At 37.3% G+C, this 13708-nt stretch overlaps 1 long non-coding RNA gene across 1 annotated transcript; it reads left to right on the forward strand.

The window, feature by feature from the left end:
* The first annotated feature begins 11327 nt into the window (after nt 1-11327).
* LOC123404669 lies at nt 11328-12593 on the forward strand. Its single transcript, XR_006611888.1, has 2 exons — nt 11328-12209; nt 12316-12593. It is a non-coding gene; the product is annotated as an uncharacterized LOC123404669 (long non-coding RNA).
* Nucleotides 12594-13708: the final 1115 nt, after the last annotated feature.

The raw sequence follows: 13708 nt of genomic DNA on the forward strand, positions 1-13708 counted from the left end.
TTCTTTTTTTAGTTTTCTATACTATGATTGTTTTTTAATATAATACATTGTGTCCATTTTTAACATACAATGATATATAATGTGTGGTGCATTATTTTTATCTGGGAAGATTTTTTATATGACAAACTGACCTATTTTCAGTGTTGGTGGGCATTTTGAATATATGTTGAACATTTTTCCCTGCATATAGTGATTATCTTTAAATTTATGGTGAAGTTATTTCAATTTATGGTTAATATTTTATTACAGAACTAAACTTTTATTTATGTATGGCAAACTAATTTTTAATATATACTGCACATTTTTCTAAACGGACAAGAATCATCTTCAAACACACACGTTACATGCTTGAAATAAAAACCGAAGAGAAAAAGATCCAACAGCCAGATTTATGGGAAATACGGAAGAGGAAAAATAGTTCAAGTAGCTCGCATGAGTGGGTTGGCCCATTTGCTCTCGTTTCAGGTGCTGTCTAACCTATTTGATTAATTTCATGGGCCATTTCCTCGGTAAGTGAGAACTACACTGATAAAAATGGGGTGAGGACATATATCTTCGTTTGTCCATAGGTTTAGCGAGAGCTATATCTCAGAAAGCAACTAGTTAGCGAGCGTTCTTCACGAGCCTCGCAGCGAGCACTCCCACGCATCGTTATTTGGCACGTTCTCACCCGCAGTCATATATCGCGAGCGTTCTCTTCAGATTTTGTTATATTTTTTATTTTTTGCAAGCATTTTTGGTTTTTTAGATTGTTTTTTATTTTTTTAGTGTTTTGGTTTTTCACTGGTATTTTTAAGTTTTTAGTGTTTTTTTAGTGTTTTGGTTTTTCACTGGTATTTTTATTTTCTCTTTTTTGTGTGAGGCACAGTTTTCCTTCTGCGAGAGGCACGGTTTTGACTTCGCGAGAGGCACGACCATATTTCTTGAAAATGAAAAAAAATATGTTTTCTTTTTTTCTTTGCGAGATGCACGGTTTTGACTTCGTGGGAGGTACGACCGTGCCTTTTGGAAACGAAAAAACGTGTTTTCTGTTTGTTTTTTTACGAGAGACATGATTTTGCTTCCACGAGAGGCATGTTTTTGCCTTCGTGAGAGACACATATGTGTCTCTCAAAAAGAGAAAAAATGTGGTTTTTTTCGCGAGATGCACAATTTTGTTTCCGCGAAAGGCACCGCTTTGCCTTCGTAAGAGGCATGGCGTGCCTCTCGGAAAGGAAAAAACACGGTTTCTGTTTTTTCTATCGCGAGAGGCGTGGTTTTTTTGGTCCGGTCTTTTTATACCATAAAAAATTCGTTAAAATCTATCAACATGGGATCTGGTTTTGAAGATCTCGACGCGAGAAACCAAGCGATGAAAACAGATCAAAATTTGGACGCAAGTTTTGAAAAGACAAAACATTTTGAAAATACAAATCTATGAAAAAAATAAAAACTCTCAGGTTACGACAAGTGGCACGCATGCATTGCGTCTCTTGTCACAACCTAAAAGATAAGAGTGATCTTTAAAAGGTATACCGCTTAATTAATAATTTCATATATCTCACATTAGGGGAGACGAAAGCTGCTCTCGCTAAAGGACCGGCCCATCATCGCACTTCTCAAAAAAGAGGAGAAAAGGGCGCACACACAAGAGTTGATCCCAATGAAAGTTCCTACCTGTCGCATTCCGCGGCAAGGGTGTCCCTCGAACGAATAGTCTGGTCGCCTGACTGGACTGACAAAGTTCTTTTTCTTTGTTGTTCCTTTTTTTCTTTTTCTGCTTATTTCTTTTGTATTTTATTTTTAGTTTCGTTTTTCTTCACTTTTTATTTTTATTTTTTTAAGAAAATGAACAAATGCTGAATTTCCCATCATTTTCTCAAAACATGACATTTTTTTAAAATGGAAAACAAATTTGAAAGCGGGAATAAATTTTAAAGCACGGTCATTTTTTAAAATCTTAACAACAAATTTTAAAACTGAAAATAATTTTGAAAAATCATGAACAAATACGGAAGTGCAAACAATTTTTTAAAACAAAAACATTTTTTGGAATCTTGAGAACAGAATTTTGAAACTGAGAACAATTTCGAAAACCCCCGAACAAATTGGAAAGCGTGAACAGATTTTAAAGGTACGAACATTTTTTGAATCTTCAGAACAAATGTTTTAACAGAGAACCAATTTTGAAAAATCCTAAACAAATTTGGAAGCACGCACATTTTTTTAAATGACGAACATTTTTTGAGTCTTGAGAAAAAAATTGAAACGGAAAACAATTTTGAAAAAACCCGAACAAATTTGGAAGCGTGGACAATTTTTCAAAGCACGAACATATTTTCGAATCTTGATAACTAAATTTTGAAACGGAGAATGATTTTGAAAACCCCGAACATATTTGAAAGAGTCAACAAGTTTTTAAAGCACGAACATTTTTTGAATCTTGAGAACAACTTTTGAAATCAAGAACAAATTTGAAAAGTCCTAAACAAATTTGGAAATGAGAACATTTTTTTAAAGCACGAACATTTTTAGAATCTTGAGAAGAAAATTTTGTAACGGAGAACAGTTTTGACAAACCCAAACAAATTTGGAACCGCAAACAATTTTTTAAAGCACGAATAATTTTTGAATTTTAAGAACAAATTTTAAAACGGAAAACAAATTTGAATCTTAAAAACAAATTTGAAAATTGAGAACAATATTTTGAAAATATAGAACATTTTTTTAATCAAGATTTGTTTTGGAAAATCTAGAACATTTTTTTAAAATAGAAACAGAAAATATAAAAAGAATAAAGAATAAAGGAAGGTAACCTTCTATAAGTTTTCGAAACTGAAAAAACCGGTTGGAGGTTCCCAAAACCGGGATTCTGTAACCCACTCAAATAGGCCATTCATTTAAAATTGTAAAAATGCTAGACATACAAAGAGTTACATAAAGTTACACGCTGACTAGTATTCTTTCTTTCTAACTAACCAATCCCCCCTGATTTTTAAGGAGGGTGGGGTCCTCATTCTTCTTAATCTCCAATCAAAATACATCTTTTTATAAAACCTATATAAACTTATGTATGTGTAGCATTGCTCTTAAAATTGCCCCCCTCCTGCGTTGTGCGAAGACCGACACTGCTTCGGAGCGACGAATAGGATATTTCAATCCCAATACCACCAGAGAGAAGTCCAGCGGTGCTATCCACTCTGACAACTTCGCATTCGTGGCCATTAGTTGGGGATGTCTTTCTTAACACAATTCGAGCCGGTTTTCTCAGTTTTTCTTCAATTTATTGTTTATATGTATCTTTTTTTCTCGTGGTTTTAATATTTTTCATTTTTTCTTCTGCTTTTTTTCTTTGGTTTATTTTGTTTCTTTTTCGGTTTTCATTCTTTGGTTCACTTTTGGGTTTTATTCTAATTTTTTCTATGTGTCAATTTATTTTCTAATACACATTTAATATTTGTCTATAAATTATGTATTTTTAATATATGGTCAACACTTTTTCTATATACCTTTTTATATTTTAAACACATGATTAACATTTTTATATACATAGTAAAAAAATTGTAATACATGATGAACATTTTTCTATATTTATTTTGATATGCTTGATTAATAGTTATCAAATAAAAAGATTAAGATTCTTTAATACATGGTCAATATCGTTTATATACATTTAACAGTTCTCAAATGCTAGAGTAACATTATTTAAACACTTGTTCGTTGTTGTTTTAAATGCTTGATTAACAATCTTATATACATGAGCAAGAAACATCATTTTTAATACATGACCAACATTTTTATATACACATTTAAATTTCCCAAATGCTTGACCAAGATTTTCAAATACTTGTTCTGGGTTTTTTTAATGTGTGATTAATATTTTTATATACATAATAAAAAAATAATTATTTTTAATACATGATCAACAAATTTCTATACACGTTCATTTTTTCCAAATGCTTGATTAAGATTTTTGAAATTCTTTTTCAACAATTTTCAAGTGTTTATTATAAAGTTTATTTCGTAATATTTGAAAGTATAAACAAAAATAAAAAATAAAACAAAAATTGGGAACAGAAAAAATAAAAAAATGAAGGGAATTGATTGAAAACAGCCACATGTAAACGCTCCGCTTGCCATCCGCGTGTGCTAACTCCCACGCGTCCTCATGGGACCATCCACGTCACGCAGCGGCTCGCGGTGCTTATCCTCTTGATCTGTTGGCAAAGGTTTCTTTCTTCCTCGCCGAACTTCTTTTTCCACATCTCCCTTTTCCCAACCGCCCCGCACGGTCGCACGATTTGTTGCCGCCGGCAAAAGCTGCCAAAAATCATATTTTCACCAAGGCACTACAAGGCTACATCGCTACCATTGATGCCGATGCATGACCCATCGTTTGCAGCAGCTATCGTTGTTGCCTCGCTCGCCGAAAGAGGATTACCGGTGTTACGAGGCCGCTCGCTAGAAGGATCCAGTGTTGCGAGGACGCTCACTTGGTGGGAGCGCCAGAGACTCCCGGATGTGCCGCTCACCGGAAGCATCCGATGCTTTGACACCACGGGAGCTACGAGGACAACGACGGCTGCCGATATTTATCAGATGCTGCAAGGAGATGCTGCCACTCCGGCGACGATGATGCACACCAACCTCTCGTCCGTGTGCACTATTGCAAGCCACCTCACCGGTACTTTAGAGTAGAGCTCGCCCCAGTTGCAACACCACCATCTGTTGCGAGTTCGCCGGTGTTGGGACACCGTGCATGGTGTGAGGCTCACGGTGGCTGGTACTAGCAAATGCTACGAGGAGATGTCGCGATGCCGCGGAACAGTTTCGTCACCCGTCGATTCCTCCATGTCGTCGGCATTGCTTCAAGGCGGCGCACAACTCAGTTTGTCGTCCGTGCAAGAGTTGTGGCAATCTGTCTCACCAGTGCTTCAAAGCTGACGTCGTGACAACCTCGTCTACTGCAAGCTCGCTCGCTGACGAGCACGGGAACCTCGTCATGGACACTCCAACCCCACTGTCTTCTGCAAGTCCGGTGGCTCACGAGCAGGGGCAGCAGTGTTGTGATGTTGTCGTGACCAGTTGCTTCATAGAACCATGTGGGTGCGGTGATGGTGCAGGTTGCCGCCGCGGCGACGTTGTGGAGATTGCCAATGCTACGAATTATGCTGGCCGCACATTGACGATGTTGTAATGGAGGATGGCCGCACGTCGATGATGCTGTGACTGGGGGCGAGCGAAGCGAGACCATGCGCTCGCACATCTCGTGTTCTGAAGAGGAGTTTCTGTTTTTTGCATCGACTTAATCCTTCGTCTAATAATGTTTTGAATGAGACTAATCGAACGACAAAGGAGATGGATGTTGTTTTGGTCGGTACATTCGACTGTCGCCTAGCAGCCGCCAAAAAGAAAAGGAGGTTGTGGCTGTTAAGAATAAACGAGAGAGGGAAAGCGAATGATTGGAATGAACAGTAATCTCTCATTGATGAAAACTGGGGATATTTATACCCAGTACATGACGGTTTACAAAAGGGATGGTTGCCAAAAGAACAACCGACATAGTATTGAATAATTACATAATTAATACATATTAATTATTTCTAACACTCCCCCTAATCAATTCTTGATCTTGTAAATAGCCATCTTCTTGATAAGGACTTCTTTATAAATAACTTTGTCCTTCAGAATGTTCATCATTCCATCTTGAGAAATCCTTGTATAATCTTTAAAGTCTCCACCAAAAACCCTGTGGAAAAAATATGAGGAGAATAGTGTAGATATGTTGCTAAAACTCCTTTAAACCCAGTGGGAAAAATAATAAGGAGAAAATGATGCAACATATAATGATTATTGTCTCTTGATAACTCATATGAGAAAAACCTTTGAAGAAGGAGAAAACTCATTGATGAGTTTAGAGAACAATTGATATGTCTTGAGTACTTCCTTTAAAAACCCCAATAGGGAAAATAGTAAGTATGACATATGATCTTTGAGAAGGTATTACCTCATTAAAAATCATTATGAGAAACTACGGGAGAAAACTCATAAAGGAAAAGAGTGCATCTAACATGCCATTGAAAACTCCTTTAAAACCCAGTGGGAAAAATATAAGGAGAAAATGATATGGCATATATAAACACTTGTGTTTATATTGTCTCGTTAAAAACCTTTTATGAGAAACCATTAGGGGAAAACTCATCAAGGGAAAAAGAGTACAATATATGCAATCTGATGATTGTTACTAGGTTATTGTTTGGGAGATTACTCCCCCTGAACTTTGCAAATATGGAGGATGTCTCATATCAATTTCATTGACATGAACATAAGATTGTGTATAATCTGTTGGATTTTCACATGATTTTGTTTGCAAATTATTTCCTCACTTTTCTATAATCCGTGAGGATAAGTAGTTTTCGAGCAATGTGATTTATGATATTGCTCTTCATATAACCTGGAGGTATTGAGTAACACAAGTGGAAGTAGCTTTATAAATCAAGTTATGTGATTCTGATGAATCTCAACCACATGATTTTGAGTGTGGTTAACCATTCTACTAAGTTATGCATATTTTGCAATGCCTTTAGATAAAGCAATTATGTTAGAATGATAACTGGAAATAACCACTAAAATCCATTTATATGACTTCCAGGTGAAGGTTATTCCAGCATATTCAGTCATTGATATGGCATCGTTGGGATCAAATAAAGAGCCAATATCATTACATCATATCATGGTCATATCTTCTATTTCCTGATGGAAATATCCAAGATTTACTGTAATCTTCAGATATAAGATGATATTACTTATATCAACCATATACCTTTTGTTGGGGGTTGCACTCTGAATAAAGATAGCAAATATAGTGTCAGGCCTGACGTAGTTTGCAAGTATATGAGTGCTTTGACATTAGTGAGATATAGAACTTTACGTCCTTATGTCACTTCATTATCAACCCTAGGTATGTACCTTATCAAAGGTATTATGACCATACATGTCTTTTGTTGTTATGATATATTCCCACTGAACTTCTCATATATGTTTTGAATATATATAGACTGATATGTATTCTTGAGAGAATGCTCAAGTTGTAAGCTTAAGCTAAATTTGGTTGAATCCAAATTTTCCGTCTTGAGATGATTTTGTGTATGTTTATGTCTTGTAGAGACATTGATGATGAAAACATCGATATACACTGAGGTGATATAAGGAATTCAAATTTGGGATTCCTTTTTTAACACACAAATAATCATCATTCTTTGAGTAATCCTTTGGAAGAAGAAAACAATTTAATCGGTAGTACCATATGATTTCCGACTATTCTGAGCCATAGAGTGACTTCTGAAATTTTACACAAATATGTTGCGATTTATTTTGTATTTGGAATTGTAAGCCCTTTAGGGACTTTGTTATAAATTTCCAAAACGAGTAACTCATATGAGTATGTAGTTACCGCATCCATTAACTGCATGGATAATATTATTTGTACTGCCAATGATATTTATTATCGAAACTTAATTCCACTCATACCAGGAGTGTATGTTACATCATAATTTGATGTCGGGTCTCTGCGTGAACCCTTTTGCTACAAGCCTCGCTTTTTCACCACCTCATTGACTTTGTCTATGAATGAGAAGTTTTTCGTATTTCATATGGAAGATACTTATGAGGAGTAGGTATTACTATGGTAAATACCACTCTTTGATGAGTGAGTGCTATTCTTCATTACTTGCTTCCTTTTATATGAACCAATATGAGTACAAGAGGCACTCTACCATGGATTTTGGTTCAGGGCCCAAAAAGGTTTTAGCAATTTGGAGAAGAAATATATGTCGACAAATGTAGACTTATGTTATATGATTCTGGAGAAATCAATGAAATTTATGGAAATGTATTTATTCCTTTTAACTCCTTGTGATTTCCTACAACAATGGAGTCAAGGTGTTTCGATGTCCCGACACCAAAACATTTGTGCACATTTATGTCGGGCTTTGGATGATGAGCATCCAGTGAGGTGTTCTTTTTCAACTTGATGTTGAATTACATTTACCGGTTGAGGATCTAAGTTCCTCTGTTTCCGCGGAAGCATATGCGATATTATATCTCATGTGGTCAGATTTCTCCCCCTATTGCTCTCATTTGGGGACAAGAGTGATTTATCAGGTACCTCCACTCTTTCTGACACTTTACTGCAGGAATATAAAATTTAGTGACACCTTTGTCACCAGTAAATGTATGTGGCAGATTTGCAATGAGTTGCAAATATGTGATTCTAAACTTCTAGTTCAGATTCTTTGAGTACGTGGATATAAGGACTGAATGTAAATAACATTTCTAATTCATTTCTCGGCATTCTTTGTGGTACTAATCTCCCCCTAATGCCGGAAATGTCCTTATTGCTGATGCAATCAGCATACGGGCTATGAATAATTTTGATTGACGGATAAATTTTTTATTACTCACATAGATCCCTAATTTTTTTTGTGAGAGCCCATTGATGTATGCTGGAGTGGTGATATTGGTATGTAACCGAATTATCGCAGATAGGAAATACTTTGTTGATTTCCACGTAATTACTACAAGGGGAAAGTAGTATGCTATGCAGTTGGTATGATTTATATCGTACTTACGGTGTGTAATGTCGTATTTATTTAGCATGAGGCTAGTAAATTATGATTCTATAAGTTTGGTCATATAATTAATTTCATTATCTTTGATAAGATATTGAACTAAACCATTCTGGGTATGCACATAAAGTATTATGTATAATCAGACATTGCTTGTCAAATGAGTTCAACGAAGATGTCCATTCGAATGGATTTATCCCTTTTTTAGGACAATTTGCTCTTACTTTGAGAATGTGAGCAATTAATTTAGTTATATCATTCATGGTTTATGTGACAAAAGACACACTTGAAATCATTTTATAAATGTTTCCATGAGTACCATGAACTATCTATATAATACCACATAATGGTTGAGTAATCCACATATCTTTTGAATGTGTTCAAAGAAGAATGAGTTGGCTCATTCAGAATTGTAAGGTGAGAGTTCCTTAAATTAATTTCCCGTATGGCACATGAGGTGCACATAAAATCTGTTGATTTGGGAAATTTTGCAACTTGTTAAGTTGTGACCAATAGAATTGTCAATAATTTTCTGATCAACCCCATACCAGGATTGTAAGGCTTAAAGCCAAATATTTTATAAGATTTAGAAAATTATTTTTACGCAACAAAACTGAGTATGAATTGATTCATACATTCAAAATTTATCAAATATAATGTCCAAAAAATAGGATATTGGACATTGTACTACATGCAGTAGTACAAGTATAGGCTAATAATATGTTGGATAATTAGGAGATTACCTGAGGTCTCCCACATTATTGAGTGCAAATGATTTCATCCTCCATTTACTACACTAAACTTTAGTTCTCCTTCTGATGAAGATTCTGAGAACAAGCATCTACCAAAATATTTTGGTTGTTATTTGTAAATTTTCAAATTTATCCCATTGAATTTATCAGCCTTTTGAATAAATTTGTGATGTGGTTTGACCATATGTTTGAGGGTTTGGTAATCATATGTACGATATTTATGTAATCACGCATTGACAAATTTGAGAGTTGTCTTTGTGATCATTTGAAAACGATATATTCCCTATTAAGAAATAATTCCATCTTTGGTTGTATTTTAGCCTCCACTTGACTTTGAATACATCATGGTTCTATTTTGTAACCAATGACTTGATTATTATTCACAATACTAGAAAGAATTTCAAATAATGTAATAGCACCCGTTGGGTGAATCTGATGATTTTATGAAATTCCATGTTTCTTCGTCATGAAAATGGTAGGACTATCATAAGAAGATGTAAAGTGTATTGAAAGCTTTTCAACTGGATCTTTAGATGAAAATATTTGATCATGAGATCTCAACTTAAATTTGATTGAGTGACAAAAATGTGAGCTACGATAAGACTTGATGTCTTTGAAAAACGAATGGGATATCATTCGCGATGTGCTCATGACAACATGTTTCTCTTGAGCGAATATTCAAGGTGAATCTATATTCATCCATTGTGTACTTAGTTTGAGAACTAAGTGAAGTTGGTGACATATAAAATGCATATGTGCATCAATAGAATAGCCATGTGTTACATGAAATGATCATGCATTATTTAATTTACTTCTTGGAGTAAAATAAAATATAAGGATGAAATGATCTTGTTGAGCAAAATCTGCCAAGGTGATGATTGGTGAAGATGGGGTGTAAACCTTCAATATAGTACATGCGATGAAACCGTTGCTAATGTTTTGGGCTTCATTCATGAGAAGAAGTGTGACTTTATAGTCACGGCCAAAACATAGACTTTGCAATTTTAACATCGCTTAATCACTATGAAAATAACAACCACAATGTGATGTGGATCTTGCAATATTGTTTGAGACACTCGTTATAAATTATGGTGTCCATCTTGATGGATGGATGACACTATAATTAGAAATAGTGACGTAGGCTGTATTGCCATGCATTTTACGAATGTAATAGAAGGTAATTACACATATATGCAAATATTTTCGTAGTTTCCTATGACATATTCAAGCAAAGTGTGCAAGAATAATATTTACTATGAGAGTAAAATATTTAGTGAACAACAACAATGAATGCTTCGGAGGAGCAAGTTCTAGTATGGCCGATTCCTTATAGCCATATGTGTGGACCTCAATTTATGTAGGATAACACTTTGAAGATAATCACCAATATGGTGTAGATCTCGCAGTAATAGAAAACATAGTCTGACTATTGTCAGTAGATGTTTATAATTCTATTACCTTATGTTATGCTAAATATATGAAATCACTTTGAAGGTAATCATTTGTCAAAGTGACATAATGTAGACCTTGCAGTAATAGTGGATAGTCTGCAAAATTTTGCAGTAGATGCCAATATTACCTTATGATATCATGAGGTAGTCACATATTAATATTTGGAAGAGCACGTTGAAGGTAGTCATCTTATCAAAATGACAATACAAGACGTAGACCTCACAGTAGTGATGGATAATCTGCAAATTGTGCAGTAGATGCCATCAATACCTTGTGATTCACAAATAAAATTTGGTTAGTCATATTAAGTATGACACTATAATTCTTATTTGAATTTCATTGAGATTTGCAAGAATATTGAATATAGATTGCAAATCATAGTTGTTGTCATAAATCGCATGAAAAGTCATAGATGATGCCTTAATTCTTAAGGAATTGATTATGCAAATTTATGATTTCATGAGGTCATCAAATAGCAATTTACCCATTGTAAAATGATGTATAATTTTGTTGTACGATATTTAGGACGAATTAAGGTCAACCAGATACATTTTTCTAAAGCCGAGGGCTTAGTATGCAAAGTGTGATAACCATAGGGTAATTTACTGGAAAAAAAAGACAGTAAGTGTGAGTACAAAACTGCAAAGTCCTAGTAAGCCAAAGGGCTAACCCTAGAGATGTGTGAAACTGTGGTTGAAACAGTTATTTTAGGGACTCGTACTAAGATTAGACTCGAATATGAGGGTCAAATGGAAAATATGCAAAGAGATATCCTTATCTCGTGTGTGTGGACATGGAGAACCACAGCCACCGTTTGCATACGAAGATGCCTTTGCTGTGCTCGTGAGTGTCGCCTGTGGGCCGTTTGTTTTGCTCCGCCGGAGGGTGGAGTGATGCCTCGCTGCTGCTGCCGGTATACAGCGCGCCATGCGAAGATTCGTCGGGAATCGCCGTTGCAACGCACAGCGACCCGCTCCCTCCCTTTCTCCTCAAACGGCGGCGCGGCACGCCCTTCGGTGGTCTTTCCGGGACGCGCCACCGAGCCAAGCGATTGGCCACCGCCGTAGTCAGCCGTGCCGAGGGAGGCCCGGCGCTTCCGCCGCACCTAGGCGGCACGCCGCTGCGAGGAGCCATTCCGGGAGGAGCAGCGCCCGCCTTTGCTCCCGTGGGGGCTAGGCCGATGGCCGAGCGCGGGGCGCAAGGCGTGCCGGGAGGAGCGGCCGCGCCTCGTGCTCGTCGTTCCGGCGCCGGAGGGCAAAGCCGAGGACCTTGGCTCGGCCATTGGACGCCGATGAGACGCCTCGCTGATGGAAGCAGGCGAGGCCGCTTGTTCGTTGAGCGCTCCGTTGGGATGGGTTGCCGTCTCCGATGGGCAACGATGAAAACAAGCACTCCAATGGTTAGTTCATCCGTTCAAACATGAACATAACTAATCAGTTTGTGCATTTATTTACTGAGTGCATATGCAAACCGGATTATCATCGATCCGTTCTTTATGGATTTAGATTCAGCATGTCTATGAGGAGATCGGCCATGCTCCAAGCCGAGGGCCGCTCTGGGATGCAGGGCGCCTGGAACCTCGTTGGGAATAATAGTCGTTGCTGCGCCTCCACGAACGGTGGGGAAACTGACTACTATCCGTCGTCGTTTCCGATTCTTTCGCCTGGTCGCTCAGGAAAGAGCGTGCTGATGACGTGTTAAGAATAAACGAGAGAGGGAAAGCGAATGATTGGAATGAACAGTAATCTCTCGTTGATGAAAACTGAGATATTTATACCCAGTACATGGCGGTTTATAAAAGGGGTGGTTGCCAAAAGAACAACCGATATAGTATTGATTAATTACATAATTAATACATACTAATTATTTCTAACAATGGCCTCCCTCGCGCGTGGGCCGAGTCATTAGGCTCCCACTTCAGCGAGTTTATTTGTATATTTTGACTTCTCGGCTGATTCACTTCTTCTAATGGTAAGAGCATCTACACCCGGACTTGACAAATCCGTCCCCCTATACACACGTGGACGGATCCGGGCGCCCGCGAACGCATCCGGACGACCTTTTATATTTCGCTCTGTGCATCCATATATCTCATATCCGGACTCTAAAATTCATACAAAGCCATGCACGTCGTCATCCCATACAAATTATTCGAATTCAAGAGTCCTAAACAAAAGGAAATGATATCATAGTTCAACCAAACGGACATGTCAAAATAAAATCAATGTCTGACCGACAAGTGCTGATTGTTGGATCACTGGCCGGACGAGTTCATCCATGCGTCTTGCCCTGCCTGCATCTGGGCTGTTGTTAGAGCATATTTCTCCATATGTGGTTTTGGTAATTGATGACAATCCCTATGGACTAATGGTTGACTTAAGTTATATTTATAGGATTTGTCCATAGGCACTTCTTGAAGTCCATCTGTTGGGTTCAAGGAGTTTATATGATGACCAAGGTGGTATTCAAGGTATTATCCAAAGAATGGTCATAGAGACACAAGGTTGATCAAGATCGTCAGACAAAGAGTAAATCAAGATGATCAACACACAAAGCGTACAAGATGTACCGACGGGGATCAAGTGATCCCATGGTATGGTAAGCATTGTCCATTACGTGTTTGTGTACTAACCCATGGTCTTTGTGAGAGTTCTCTGTGGGGTTAGGTGTGTTTCCATGGGCTTGCGTCTAGAGGAAGATCTCATACAACCCATGAAGTATGACGTCAAAAGTGGTGATCGTCATCAAAATTGCGGTGTGCAAGTTCAAGTGGATCAGCACGAAGATATCATGCTTGAAGCTTGCCGTCCATTGTAGTGGCAATGAACTTGTGAAGATATGCTGAAGAGCGGCTCACCCATGTTGTGCATGGGGGAGCAATCAACTAGTATTCATCAA

Source organism: Hordeum vulgare, chromosome 6H (assembly GCF_904849725.1).
Source record: "Hordeum vulgare subsp. vulgare chromosome 6H, MorexV3_pseudomolecules_assembly, whole genome shotgun sequence".
In the NCBI taxonomy this organism is placed as follows: Eukaryota; Viridiplantae; Streptophyta; class Magnoliopsida; order Poales; family Poaceae; genus Hordeum; species Hordeum vulgare.